This window comes from Zootermopsis nevadensis, unplaced genomic scaffold, assembly GCF_977971745.1.
Source record: "Zootermopsis nevadensis isolate Lab colony 2312 unplaced genomic scaffold, Znev_1.0 Znev_ptg000028l, whole genome shotgun sequence".
Lineage (NCBI taxonomy): Eukaryota > Metazoa > Arthropoda > Insecta > Blattodea > Termopsidae > Zootermopsis > Zootermopsis nevadensis.
Genome location: NW_028259160.1, coordinates 4,728,497 through 4,741,234, shown reverse-complemented (window position 1 = coordinate 4,741,234; position 12,738 = coordinate 4,728,497). Strand labels below are relative to the sequence as shown.

At 39.6% G+C, this 12,738-nt stretch overlaps 1 protein-coding gene and 1 non-coding gene across 11 annotated transcripts in view; one reads left to right on the top strand and one right to left on the bottom strand.

The window, feature by feature from the left end:
- The window catches only part of LOC110836395 (serine-enriched protein), a 201,857-nt gene that overhangs the window by 10,100 nt on the left and 179,019 nt on the right, over positions 1-12,738 (bottom strand). The gene's annotated exons all lie outside the window — the stretch shown is intronic.
- TRNAL-AAG (transfer RNA leucine (anticodon AAG)) lies at positions 6,588-6,669 on the top strand. Its single transcript has one exon. It is a non-coding gene; the product is annotated as a tRNA-Leu (tRNA).

The following is a 12,738-nucleotide window of genomic DNA, read 5'->3' as shown; positions in this document are numbered from 1 at the left end:
ATTTATGGAGCCAGAATATTCATTACCGTGTCCACAAGAGCACTTCATCAGTCCCTGTCTTGTGCCAGACAAATCCACTTCAAACCCAGTTTTCTTAAGATCGGTTTTCATATCAACCTCCCGTCTACATTTCTCAGATGAGTCCTACACGACCCGCCCATCTCGTCGTCCTTGATTTAATCATCCTAATAATATTTCGTAAACAGAGAAAATTCTGAAAATCCTCGTTATGCAACTTGTCACTTGAATATTTATCTAGCTGCACCCAGAAACTTATTTACGTCCTTAAAGTAAGTTGGTGTTGAAACGAAATGAATTAGCTGAAATTCAACACGTGATCATGTATGCCAAACATCAGGTTCCACCAAAATATAAAATATAAAGTTTCGTTTGTGAAATAGCAGTTCAAATTAAACTAAAATAGAAAGCAAAAGGGTTCAACAAAGCGTAATGTAGGTTTATGATACCCGAATTTAATCTAAATCGCTTTCGTAAACAGTTCCTATCATTTATGGACAGAAGACCATGATGAATTAGACGTGTTTCCGAAACATCTTTCTCTCAATCTAGTTACACGTTTAGACCAACCAATTAATTAGACATCCGGTTCGCATCTTCAGTGGAAGATTTCTTCCGTTAATGATGCTGAGAAAAACAGTCTGGAGCTGCAACTTCTGAGAATCAAATAAAACTAGTAACTACAGCACGTGGACGAGATGACGAGTTATTGAACGGTAAGGCATGCATAGTTACCACAGTGCAGTGAACAAAACAAAAGCTCAGTATGTCGAAGCACAGAAGCTGTATCGGTATTATGTGGAATTATTTATAAGATCAGTAGCCAGAAAGGTTTGGCAGGAGAAACATTCCGTCGGGGTGACTGCCTCAGGTTGCAACCCTCCCTCACATTCACCCCCCAACAGTAGCAACCCCACAGAAAGACTGCACGCACGCAACAGCCCCGTACCGGGTTACCCTGGCAACTACAGGCACCCTCTTGCAGACAAAACAATAACAACACCCTGGACAGCACAGAAACGCAACGTTTTCAAAGGGTTGCCAACGTTACAGAAACAAACCACCTGGAAGCAATGTAAAGTTGTCTGATTTAATTATCTTAATAATATTTGGTGAAAATTATAATTTTTTCCGACCTTTTGTGGCTTTATCACTCTTGTTAGATTTAAATACCCCCCTTAGAACCCTGTTCTGAGACACCCTCGACCTGTGTTCTTCCCTTAACCCCGTGAAGCCCAGCGGTAAGTATATGTACCGTCTGCTTTAATATAATCAGTTACTAATGCACTTTGTGTTTATGGGTTATGCGTTAACCGCTTGAATTTTATTAAATTTTATTTAGACGAGTTTGGCTTCAAATGGTTAATATAATGCCTCGTCTTACACCCATACAAAGACAACAGGTACAATTTTAGATGTCTATATTTTAATCTCTACGTTTTTAGGTGGCAAACAGGAAGACAAAAGATTGCGAACTGCTTTATTAAGGAGTCCACTGGCAGAGATGAATTTTCGCGACTGTTTCTGTCAATGTTGTTACTTGTTATTCCTTTCGTCTGAGTGCACACAAAACGAGAGAGTTGTGGAGACGTAAGATAACACACCCTGAAGAGATGTGAAACGAAACGGAAAAATAACCCTAAAAGGGCGCTCCAAAATGTCAGCGGGAAATATTAAATTCAAAACTGACGTAAGAGGATACTGATTCTCAGAGTATCTCGACAAAGATTCGGATTTTTATTCAGCCATTTTTTTAAACTGTCAACTGCCGACATCGTTGTGTATACAGACTAAATTGTAGGCAAGGCAAAGCAAAGTTGCAGGGGTATACCATCATAAAGGCGTATGGGGGAAAATACGGACAAGAGCTCCACGCATTCTTAACCTCGGCAACAAATGAAATTTACAGGTCAGCTTTACCTTCGAAGGAAGTTCCCCTGCACAGATTGTAGGCCTATAAGGTAATGGGGTTGCGATGAAGTTTTTAATGGACTGAAATTGTTGTTACGATGAAATGACTGCGATTAGTTCATCATTGTTTTGTAATTTATCACCCCCAGAAAATAAATTAAAGTACTAAACAATTGTTCGATGGTTCCAACTCTGGCCACCAGATCGCAGCACCTCAATGTCTACCTCACGATTTTCCTCAACCGTCCAGTGGTTCTCAGTTTGAATAGACCGAACAGATTGACGGACGGACGGACGGACGGACACATACTAGCCCATAATGCATTCTCGCTACGCAATTTGTGCGAGGAACGCTGAGATATAAATCGGAAGGGATGTGGAAGGAAGTGATTATGGTCTATTTTAAGGTCGTGTCTTGGCATTGCCTGGAGAAGTTAATGGAACTACTGAAAATGTCAGTCAAGGACAGTTGGCTTCCGGACGAGATTCGCTCTTACTGCTGCTAAGTCTAGCGACTGTTCGGCGTCACTTAGGTACATGTTGATTAACTTTTTGCTCGGTCTTGTCATGATTACTGACTTCAACGAGGCATTAGCAATGACTAAAATCTAAAAAAAAAACATTTCAGCTGTGGTACAGGTACACGAATTTATCATCTGGGGACTGATATACATGCCGTAACATTTTCGAATATTAAGGTTTAATAAATAATGAATAGGCCGTGGTCTAGGCAACACGGAGTTTTCCTCCGTGGCATCCCAACAATTACTCCATTCACACACAGAAGAAGGCAATGGCAAACCACTTCTGGATCATCTGCCAAGAACGTATATGAACAGGTCCCAGTCCGAGAAAAGGATGGAAGGATCCTGTTCATATGGACCTGTCGTCAGACAGAACACTAAATAAAATAAAATCCGTAACTTGGAGAGACGACTTAGTGGCCCAACACTGTTTTAAGGTACAATTTGGCTGCACGCGACAGAGACAAGCGACCGAGGCAGGCGACAGAGTTACGAGACCGAGACTGGTCGCTTCCTGTCTGCTCTCTGTACACTCGTATGAAGTACAATTACGAACGCGAGACAAATACAGGCGACAGAGACAAAGCACAGGAGACCGCTCTCGGACCAGTAGTGTCTCGCGACGGGCTCAGGCAGCACGTGTGTTGTTGAGTAAAATAATGGCAGAAATTAAATTTACTGGTGACCAAGATGAGCAATTGGTAGAATTAGTAGCAGAAAACCGACCACTGACCACCGACAGAAAGATCCTTCTTCACGTCTGGTTTTGAATATTGAACTCATAGGTTTTCTTTGTTTCCTTCGCAACAAATAACACAGGAACACATCATCTTCTTCTTCGAGTAACCTTTTTAGAAGCATTTTTGTACTCATTTTTTACAGAATATGTGCACGTATGTCTCAACAAAACAAAGAAAACAAACACTTTGACGCATGTCTCGGTCGTCACCTCAAAAGTGTGTGGCGACAAGCTGCGATGTGTCCGTCTCCCGTCTCTGTCGCCTGCCTCGGTCGCTTGTCTCTGTCGCGTGCAGCCAAATTGTACCTTTATAGTCAAACTGTTGGTAAGCGACCACCAGACTCCCCCCCCCCCCCCTTGATCGACATCCACGACTTTAAACGGTTGTATAGAAATATCTGATCAACGGCGAATATCATTTACATCCAGTTTTGCCAACTTCGGCATTTGGTTTTATTTATCCGCTACTTTCAATTAACGTACGTACGGAAAAATCAGCGACTACTGCTCCAAAAGATCCATTGGCGAGACTGTAACGCCATACAAAACCAATTTCCTAGCCTTTCTCAGTTACTGTACTTTCCCTCCCCACATATTTATGTTTTTCTCTCTTATTTAGCGCTCATTCTTTCTTTCTCATTCTTCTTCAGTATATATATACTTCTTTCTTAGTTTTTTTCTATATCTTTTTGTTCTTTCTCTTTTTCTGTATTTCTTTTCACCTCTCCCTTCCTCTTCAAAGGTTGCCGGTAATATTTATTCATCGTATTCGAGAGGTCCCAGGTTCGAAGCTTGACATATAGACTGATTTTCCCGGATCAAGTTGTTCGTGGTTTTTCTTAATCGTTTCAGGAAAATATAAGATCTTTCCTCAAAATAAGCCACGATCACTTCTTCACATAGCCTTTCCAATACATTTCACAATCCACCCTACCGCCAACGTTAAATAAACAGCGTATGCGATAAAGCGTCGTCAACAAACGAATTATCAATTGCTCTCCATCGCCATCTTTCTCTTTTCTGTATTTGCTTTCTTTCACTTTCACAGAGAATTGTGTTCGGGCTGACGAACAAGAGATTCGGTCCGGACAATATAAGATGTTTGAAATGTCATTGCATATTATTCCCCCAAGTGCTAGCAATTCCCAACACGCCAGCCAAGTCGTCTCACCTACCCCACTCTGTATTAATCCCAAGTCAAGCTACGACTAATCCACCGGTTTCCCTTCTCGCCTCTGGGATTATTGCATCCACGGCTAAACGGAGACGCAAGGACTATTTCTCTCTTCTGTACCTCCGTCCGCACGTCGGAGACCTCCACTTCCTTCTAGGAGCCAGTTAGAAGGTTAGTAGATAATGTCGGAATAAAATCAAACGTGATAATAACAGTTGGTAACTCGGTCGCTTGATTAATCGTCATTTTCTGAAAAGGGGTTTTGGGCTGCACGGAATATTTTATGACTCTGTGTGTTTACTACTTTAAATTCTCCCATCATTCTTGACAGGCATTTTACTGGCATCATAATAATAGCAACACACCACCGTCTTTAAACTTTACGACAGGGGCTGAAGATCTGTAGCGTGTTGTAAAACAAGACGTTCTAGAAAGAACTTACAAACGACGTAAGGTTTCTTTTGTGCCTTATATATAATGAGACCGCCAGGGAGAATATTTTTACGCATTATCTGCATTAAATGCATACAAATTAACACATAATAGCGATGTTTTCTTTTGTACGACCAAACGTTTCATCTCCGAAACTACAGATCGGATTCCAAACAAACTGGTTGTTGGTGGGTGGATTGCACTGAACCTTCATTCGTACCGATCCAATACAATTTCACACAAAGTTCAAATCGATCTTATCTGTTATCTCATAAAGAGATAAAACGTATGTACATGACACATACAAACTTAACTGATTAACCTCTACAATTTTTACATGAAATATTTTTAATACTGTTAATATTTAACGAAAAAAACCTTTCTGACTCCTAGGTAGCGAGAACAGATCTTCGGCAAAGCAGCTGGCCTGGCAGTAAAGCATGATTGAAATGACAGTTGGCGTTCATTTATTTTTCTTTCTTCCGATATAGAGAAAGCAGTCAATTTCCATAATTTTATTACATTATTTATCGAAATACACGACAAAGAACGTTAACGTAATTCACTGAATAGACCTTTATATTACAGTACATATTTGTTCACGATTTAAGTGTCACATTAAACAATATTGACAAAAAAGAACAGTGTGTCTAAAAGTTTCTGACGGTGATGTAATAAACTGTTTTACGTGTCAATGCTGTCGAGAATTGGAACTGCTTTCTTTATCACGTGCATATATTTTATAAGCCCAGGACTGGATTCTATCACTAAGACGAGCATATTATAAAACAACGGTCTGTCTGAAACACTACAGGATTATAAACCAAGAAGATAGGTAAAATCCACGAGATGAGATAGCCTATAAACATAAAGAATATCGTTGAAGTAAAGGAATTCGACATATTACATATATATATTTATTTATTTAAATCAGTAAGATTGCTGTTATTTTATGACTGGAAACTCCATACCTTTCGAATTCTTATTAGTTAACCAATCGGTCTGCTTTATCTGTTGAGCAATGTTAAAAATATTGTGCGATCAATCAAAACAACGTATCTGTTTAATGAGTTCTATGCCTAATAATTAATAACTAAATTAATTTTAAACGTGTTCTCAAGATAACTGTTTTAAGAGTAATTACCATTTTGTGTATTATTTGATAAGCTGACAGTTTAAAAGGAATCCTCTTGTTCTACTTTTAAATTATTTAATGTTTTAATAATTACATATTTTAATAATGCATTTCTACAAATCGTTTTCACCGACAATTTTCTGCTACGTTGAATCGTCTCAGTGTAACCTCTATGACACACATCGGGAAAGAACACATGGAGGCCATTATCATGTCATTCCAATTACACTTTTGTGGTTTAATTATGCAATTCTTAAGTTTAAGCACTTTACTTGTGAATGTTATTCACAAACACTGTTAAATAAGTGCATCTTGTACATGATTGTTAAACCAATATCATTAAGACTGATAATGACCCTTTAAGGATGAAACGCTTCTATTAATAATAATTTCCGTATAGTGATAAACTTTGTTGGACACATTCGAATATTTATTTGTATTCTTAAATAACTAGATCACGTATTTTATGTTATGAATTGCAGTTCAATGTCTTTCTTTTTTCCTCACGCGACATCTCTCCTTATTTGAGCCTACAAGCGTGCTTACTTATTGCCTTCCCGCAGTTCTGTTTTAGAGATAATGAACAGATTACAGCCATTACAGATTGTATTAACCGAGCGATTTCTGACTGCACTATTAAACATAACGTTCGTCGGTAGCGTGGCCGAGCGGTCTAAGGCGCTGGTTTAAGGCACCAGTCTCTTCGGGGGCGTGGGTTCGAATCCCACCGCTGCCAAAATTTTATTCACAACTATTTATAGTTTTAAGTATAAAGTGTTATAAGGTAAAAGCATTCATAATTATAACTCACCAGAGCCAACCATGAGACTGGGATTCTACAACATTTCGGAGGTCATAAGTTCTAATCTTAGCATGCTATATTGATTATGCTGTTTCTTGATTTTCTCAGTCCTTCCAGGCAAAATAGTGTAATTTTATGAAACAGCTTTCATAATCATCATGCCATTCCTCATTAAGTAAACGGGCCTATATCACTGTCCGTGTGTCTAAACACCAGTTCGTGATGGCGTGTGAGCCAGGCCTCTATCCTTCTAACGAACCATTTTATTCTTTGTTGTTATGTAGTCTGAGGTACTGACGCAATCGATAAGTGAACACTAAATAAATACGACACAAAAATCTGTATGGTAAATGGCATCCTGCAACAGAAAATGTGATTCAACAGTTTAAGTCAGCATTCAAACATATTGCTGTACTTTGACAGGATCAGAATTCTCCTTTACTTATTTTCTAATTTCTCCCTTCATTTCAGTCCATTAATAAATTTACTGTATACTTCTTAATTAGTCAGTTGCCTGTTATTTATTTTTCTCTTTTTTAGATATCATTCGTACTGTATATTACGTGTCAGTAGGTGTACATTAAACGCGGTAGTTGAAATTTACATTTACTGCGGTGGCTGTCTTGGGTGCTACAAAAGAGTTAAGTAGAAAAAAGCTTCCTGAGATCGGGATCTACCCGGACATGCACGTATTTATTCTTCCTAATACCATTCTTGATCACGACAGACTTCAGTCTCCGGCAAGAACAGCGAAGAAAGAGGGTGAGTGTATGTGTGTAATGTGTGACGAAACCAATTATGGGAGCAAGATCTTCATTTGTTTCCGTCTGTTGAATCCCGAGAGTGTATTTTTATCATTTCCACGTCATTATGTATCATCTCCAATACATCATCATTAATCCGTCACTTCTGATGCTACACCATGCACGTCATTAGATCAGGGTAAAAAAGACATGGCTGTTCTCTATCAAAATGAACGTCAGTGTTGTCTCTTGAGAGCGCAATGCAGGGGATAGGGCTGACGTCACGGAAGCTTTGAGAAGGGTAAAATGAACACGCAGTGCGAGTCTGAGCCCTATTACGTATTTTAAGAAACATTACAAATTTGTTTTGAATGCCGATAGAAGGTTTACGAAATAACTGAAAACAATGCCAGAAGATACGGAGATGCTGAGTTGCATTTTTACGCATTATTTGCACAAAGTTTGCAAAGAGAAACGTGTCTAGCCGTCGATCTGCATGTTACATCTCCAAAATAATTCAATGGATTTCGATCAAATTTGGTAATGACAGTCTAAACTGGAAATTTGTTTAGAGAAATTTAATTTTCTCAAACACGATTTACATTACCAATAAGCAGTACATTATAAAATTTTTAGACCACATTTTGATCTATTAAAAATATATAAATAAGCATAAAAACAAATCTGAGAAAGTTGGAAGACACTTTCTTATAAAACTTAAGAACTGAATCTTTCAAGGAGCAGAATGTCTGCAAACTGCCAAACCTAGACCCTTGGCCCTAGATGCACCGTAAACAACTATAGAAATGTCCACCCTTAGCACAAAGGAACACCCCAAGGCGCGTTCTATCTTCATTACAGAGCGACACTGTCATTTCTCACACAATATTAACCCCAAATGCAATAAAACTGATAAATATAGTAAAATGGCAAAGCACTCCAACGGTCGGCCATTTATAAAAGTTTGCCTTAAATGTATTTTTCGTTTACTTGGTGGATGGCAAGACAAAATCATTCAAACTTTGCGGTGAGCAATGCAGGGGTCTTTTTTGGGAGATGATGTGACGGGGTCAATTGAATTGAACTGAATTGTTATTGACATCTCTCTGCATTTCAGTGTCGTATGCAACCATACGTTTCTATTAACCTTCCGATTCTGTGCAGTGCCGCACCGTTTCTGTTAAAGAGATATGTAGAAAGGAGACTGTATCGAAGATGTACATGATTATTTTATTTGTAGTGTTCTGTCTGACGACAGGTCCATATGAACAGGATCCTTCCATCCTTTTCTCGGACTGGGACCTGTTCATATACGTTCTTGGCAGATGATCCAGAAGTGGTTTGCCATTGCCTTCTTCTGTTTGAGTGTGAATGGAGTAATTGTTGGGATGCCACGGAGGAAAACTCCGTGTTGCCTAGACCACGGCCTTGCCCAACACAAGTTATAAATTCGGGCACCGCCGGGAATCGAACCCGAGACCCCAGGATTACAAGGCCAGCGTTCTAACCGCTAGACCACCGTGGCAGGATGATATTAAAATGGGTCTAAATGTGGTATGGGGGTACTGAATGGAATCAACTTGATCTATCAGCTTTTTCAAGAAACACATTCATAATGATATTTTAGTTTTGTATTAACGTGAAGACCTTCTCGAAGGTATCACCACCTTGTCGAAGGCAATCTGCCGGGTGAGGAGGCTTGCGTGCTCAAATGACCCTTAGGGCTATGCCGGCCTGAGCTTCGGCTCATGGTAGGGTCACCCAAGCCGGACAGGTCTAAGGAGATGCGCTAGACTAAGAGTGATACCCTGGTCCTCCAGGTTGGGGGTTGGGTGTAGGGCTAACAACCTTTCACCTTTAAAAAAAAATATGTGTTACGAAAAAATCAACCAAGCCTCGGATCAGGACGGACTCTTTGGCACGACCACGGCAATTGAAAAAGGACATGAGATTTGGTACCTGGAACATTAGGAGCCTCTATAGGGCTGGGGCACTGAAATCAGTGTGTAGGGAATTAGGGAATTATAAGTTAGACTTAGTGGCAGTGCAGGAAGTGCGATGGGAGGGGGAGGGCACGATCCCAGTGGACAATTTTACATTTTTCTATGGAAAGGGGAATGACAATCATCAGCTAGGGACGGGTTTTTTTGTTCATAGCAGAATTAGGGCAGCAGTTAAGAGAGTAGAATTTGTTAGTGACAGGTTGTCTTACGTAATTTTGGAAGGACGTTGGTGCGACATCATTGTCCTTAATGTTCATGCCCCAACTGAAGACAAAAGCGATGATATCAAGGATAGCTTTTATGAAGAATTGGAATCAGTATTTGATACATTTGGCAAGTATCACATGAAAATTCTGCTAGGAGATTTCAATGCAAAAATTGGGAGGGAGGATGTCTTCAAACCCACAATAGGCAGCGAGAGTCTCCATGCACTTAGTAATGATAATGGCGTCAGAGCAGTGACCTTCGCTACGTCAAAAGATTTAATTGTAAAAAGTACAAAATTTCCACACCGTGATGTTCATAAATACACTTGGACTTCCCCAGATGGCAGAACACACAATCAAATAGATCATGTTTTAGTAGATAAGAGAAGGCAGACAAATGTAATTGATGTGAGATCATTCAGAGGAGCAGATTGCGACACTGATCATTATCTGGTGGTAGCAAAAGTGAGGGAGCGGCTTTCAGTAAGTAGACGAACTAAACAAAATTTTGACACAGAAAGATTTGATTTGAAAAAATTAAGTGAGGGAGAGGCAAAGGAACAATATCAAGTTGAAATTTCGAATAGGTTTCAAATTTTAGAGACAAATGAGGATAATGAAAGTGTGGACATCAACAGGGAGTGGGAAAATGTCAGAAACTGCATCAAAATTTCAGCAAAAGAGAAACTAGGATACTACAGGAGAAAGCAAAATAAACCGTGGTTTGATGAAGAATGTTCAAAATTAATAGATCGAAGGAAGCAAACAAAATTTCAATGGTTGCAGAACCCAAACAAAACAAATGCGGATAATCTATGTAACGTGAGACGTGAGGCTAGTAGAACCTTTAGGACTAAGAAAAGGGAATACCTGAAGGGCAAAATTGCTGAACTTGAGACAAATAATAAGGAAAAAAACATCAGAGACCTGTACAGAGGCATTAATAACTTTAAGAAAGGATATCAACCCCAGACTAATTTGGTAAAGGATGATAGTGGCAATTTGCTTGCAGATCCAATAAAAATTGTGAATAGGTGGAAAAATTTCTTTAGCGAGCTCTTAAATGTTCATAATACTGGTGATATTAGACAGATTAAAATGCATACAGCTGAACTGTTGGTGCCAGAACCTAGCTTAGATGAAGTGGAACTAGCCATTGGGAAGTTGAAAAGTTATAAATCTCCAGGAATTGATCAGATTCCGGCCGAATTAATTAAAGCAGGTGGCAAAGGGTTGCATATGAGGATCCATAAGCTTATTCAGTTAATTTGGGATAAGGAAGAGATGCCACATCAATGGAAGGAATCCATAATTATTCCTATTTATAAGAAGGGGGACAAGACTGAGTGTGGTAATTACCGAGGAATATCGCTGCTATCAACCTCATACAAAATTCTATCCAACATTCTTTTGGCAAGATTAACCCCATATGCGAATGAAACTATTGGGGATCATCAGTGTGGGTTCAGACGAAACAGATCAACGATTGATCAGATCTTTTGCATTCGTCAGATACTAGAGAAAAAATGGGAGTTCGGTGGGACTGTACATCAGTTATTTATAGATTTCAAAAAAGCCTATGACTCTGTGAAGAGAGAAGTGCTATATAATATTCTTATTGAATTTGGTATACCAAAGAAGCTAGTGGGTCTAATAAAAATGTGCTTAAATGAAACCTGCAGCAAAATTCGAGTAGGTAAATATGTATCTGAGACATTCCTCATCAAGAACGGTCTAAAACAAGGAGATGCTTTGTCTCCCTTGCTCTTTAACTTTGCGCTAGAATACGCCATCAGGAAGGTCCAAGGTAGGCAGGAGGGTTTGCAATTGAACGGGACACATCAGCTATTGGCATATGCTGATGATGTTAATTTATTGGGGGACGATATAAATACAATAAAGAGGAACGCAGAAGTTTTACTAGAGGCTGGTAGACAAGTGGGGCTGGAAGTAAATTCAGAAAAAACTAAGTACATGTTAGTATCTCGTCATCAGAAGACAGGCGGGCAAAATTATCTTAGGGTAGCTAATAAATCCTTTGAAAGGGTTACAAAGTTCAAATATTTGGGAACAACAATAACAAATCAAAATGATACTTGTGAGGAAGTTAGGAGGAGACTAAATTCCGGAAATGCTTGCTACTTCTCAGTCCAAAATATTTTGTCTTCCCGTCTGATTTCTAAGAACCTGAAAATTAAAGTATACAAAACAATAATCTTGCCTGTTGTTTTGTATGGGTGCGAAACATGGTCTCTCACTCAGAGGGAGGAACACAGATTGCAGGTGTTTGAGAATCGGGTGTTGAGGAGGATATTTGGGCCTAAGAGGGAAGACGATGGGGCGTGGAGAAAACTGCACAATGACGAGCTTAAAAATCTGTACTGCTCCCCCAGTATTGTGAGGGTGATTAAGTCGAGAAGAGTGAGATGGGCGGGACATGTAGCGCGCATGGATGGGACAAGAGGTGTGCACCGGGTACTGGTTGGGAAACCTGAAGGGAAGAGACCGCTGGGGAGACCTAGACGTAGATGGGAGGATAATCTCAGGCGGGATCTATCCGAGATAGGAGTTGAAGGAAACTGGATTTTGTTGGCCCAGGACAGGGTCCGGTGGAGGGCTTTGGTTAATTCGGTGATGAACCTTCGGGTTCGGTAAGCCATCTAGTTAGTTAGTTAGTTATTAACGTGAAGACCAGTTATGTATTCATAATCACAATTAAGTCGTCCAGGAAGAAGTCGATTAATTACCCCACTCAATATGGTGACCAGACCAATTTTCCCTTCGCCATGGGTTCTGTGGCCCACCAATTTTTCTGTTTAAGAGTAAATAACGGGAGCTTAATGCATAATTAAGCATCAGGGTCAGCTTCACCTACCTTATTTCGAGTATACTTACTCGTGTTCGAAACACAAAACTTCAAAATATGATTATTGCTGGTTCGATTAATACACGTCAGACAAAAATATAAAGCATTATAGCATTATTATTATATATTGTAAGTGCTATATATTACAGCGCGTGAATTGCAGCATCACCAACAGAGGCAGCACT